General features: G+C 32.4%; 1 pseudogene; it reads right to left on the bottom strand.

The window, feature by feature from the left end:
* Window positions 1-463: 463 nt before the first annotated feature.
* LOC111724404 lies at window positions 464-553 on the bottom strand (annotated as a pseudogene).
* Between the last annotated feature and the right edge of the window lie 2,074 nt (window positions 554-2,627).

Below are 2,627 nucleotides of genomic sequence, written 5' to 3'. Positions count from 1 at the left end.
AAAAAAAAAAAGGAGACTAAATAAAAAGTCTATTAGTCTATTCTAAATGGGAAAAAATAAACATTTCAATTACAATAAGGAACTATATAGGAAGCCCGCTAGTTCTTCCATACTTTAACATGGTCAGGAGGTTTTAGTGAAGACAAAAACACAAGGGAATAAAATAGTTGCTACAAACATTAGGAAAGGAGAAATAGAACTCTTTCACCTTATGCTGTATTTTATACTATAAAATCCAAAAGACTCTGGTAAAAACTAGTACAGTTATTAAGAGAATATGGTGAGGTGGCTGGATATAGGAGCTATCTACAAAACTTAATGGCTTTTCTTTCATTTGAATAGGGAAAAAAATCATCTATATTATTGAGAATTCTAATGTACTTAAGAAAAAAAACAAGAAACACAGTGAATCTTTTATGAAAAGTACTATAGCAATCTTATTTTTATTTTTTGTTTTTTTCAGAATATTCCTTCTCTGTATCAAAATTCATACTGAAGGGTAAGTTCTAGGTTGCAGGAGAGGACTTATTTTTTGCACCTATCTATAAGAACAATATTCTTTAATGACATTAAATCAGTATGAACCAAAAATATACTTGTTCTTTGATGTGTGGAATACGAAATTCCATAAGTAGAAGACTTCTTATTACCTTACATTAACATCACATTTTAATGTCATGCCAATTAGAATCCACTATTTTGGGGGGAGAGATCATTAGACAATGATCATAAGGTTTATAAGAAAGAATAAAAGTCTGAGAGAAAATATTCAAAAAAAGTATAAAAAACAATGTCTGGTAGAAATTTGCCCCATGAGGTATCATTGTACTGTGAAACCATTGCTATCAAGTTTATGAATGGACAAGTAGAATAGTGGGATATAAAACAGAGAACTCAGAAACATGTCCTAATACAAGTGAGACTTTTCTATTAAGAAGTGGTACTGGCACTGAAAAATAAAAAATAAAAGTAGGCATCCATCTTTAGCCAATTTTATTCTACATTATATGTCAAAATATATTTCAGATGAATTAAATACTTAAATGTGGAAAAACCTGGAAAACTACACATACAATATAAGAGTTGGGAATACCTCTTTAACTAAAACTGCAAGCTCAAAATCTATATGAGAATATAAGGATATATTTGAACATATAAAAATTAAAACTTTGTGTATATAAAAACCTCACAGATAAAGTCAATTATCAAGGACAATGCTTCATTATTGATGATAATGACTATTATTGATGATAATGAACAAAGCTTGAATATTTTTAATATTCAAAGTCTCTTGTAAGTTGACAAGAAAGCAAATAGCCCTTAATAAAATGAGAAAAAGGTGTAAATTTTCAGTTCAGATAAAAGCAACTAACGGTGGCCAACAAACTTATTGAATGGGTTAAAATCATAATGAGATATAATCTTATGCCCATTGATTGGCAAAATTTAAAGGGAAATATGAAACTTGATATTTGGCAGGGATAAGAGGAAAATAGTACTTTCAGTTTTAGCTTGGGGAAATGTGAAAAGTTACCACCTTTTTATAAAGCAAAGGGCAACATCTGTTAAAATGAAAACGACATATATCCTTTGTCCTGCAGACCTTCTCCTGCTGATCTTTCTCACAAAGATTAAATTCCGCAGACTTCAGGACTCACGAGTAGGGATTATTCATGTGTCATTATTTATAGCAGGAAAGTGAAACTAAAAACAAATTAAAGAAAACTGAAAACAAAGTGAATATCCACCAGTGTAAATGCCTACTGTTGAATACTAGGCCATCCTTAAAAGAAGGAGGCTGGATATTGTGGCTCACGTCTGTAGTCCCAGCACTTTGGGAGGCTAAGGAGGGAGGATTGTCTGAGGCCAGAAGTTCAAGACCAGCCTGGGCAACATAGTGAGACCCTGTCTTTAAAAAAAAATGTAAAAAATTTAGCTAGACTTGGTAGCATGTACCTATAGTCCCAGATATTCAGGAGGCTGAGGCAGGAGGATCACATGAACTTCTCGTCAGATTGCTGTACTCCAGCCTGGGCAACACCGCAAGACCCTTTTTCTAAAAAAAAAAAAATAATAATAATTTATTTGAAAGACCTCCCATTAGCTATTATTGAGCAAGATGCAGTGAGTGAATTATATATACATTAGAGTTCCATTATTATAAATAAAACTGACAAAGTGATTTCTTTATGCACATAGATACACTATGTATATACACATACATATGTATCTCTAAAGAATTAAAGTAATACATAAAAATAATGTGGCTGCAGACTCAGAAATATATAGCTTATCAAGTTGGCTACAGGGTTTGGGGAGTGGGGAAGTTGATATACACAGGGGAAACAGGAAACTAAATAAAAGAATAGATAAGAGATGAAATAGAAAAGCACACATATGTATAATCTATTCACATAAAATCATGTATGTATGTGTACAAATAAATAAATATATTTTTAAAATAAGGCACATTAGAAAGTATGAAATTCACTCAAGGTGACATGGGAAGAGCGGACATCATATGCTGGAATGGGAGCAAGGGGAGCAGTTCCAAGGTGTACATGACCCAGTAACCCACACAAACGATGATGTGGCATTACTCGAGGGTAATAGTTTAGATGGGAGAT

This window comes from Otolemur garnettii, unplaced genomic scaffold (genome assembly GCF_000181295.1).
Source record: "Otolemur garnettii isolate 467f Iridium unplaced genomic scaffold, OtoGar3 scaffold00022, whole genome shotgun sequence".
Lineage (NCBI taxonomy): Eukaryota > Metazoa > Chordata > Mammalia > Primates > Galagidae > Otolemur > Otolemur garnettii.
Note: the sequence above shows the minus strand (reverse complement) of the source record. Positions and strands in the feature narration are given on the sequence as shown.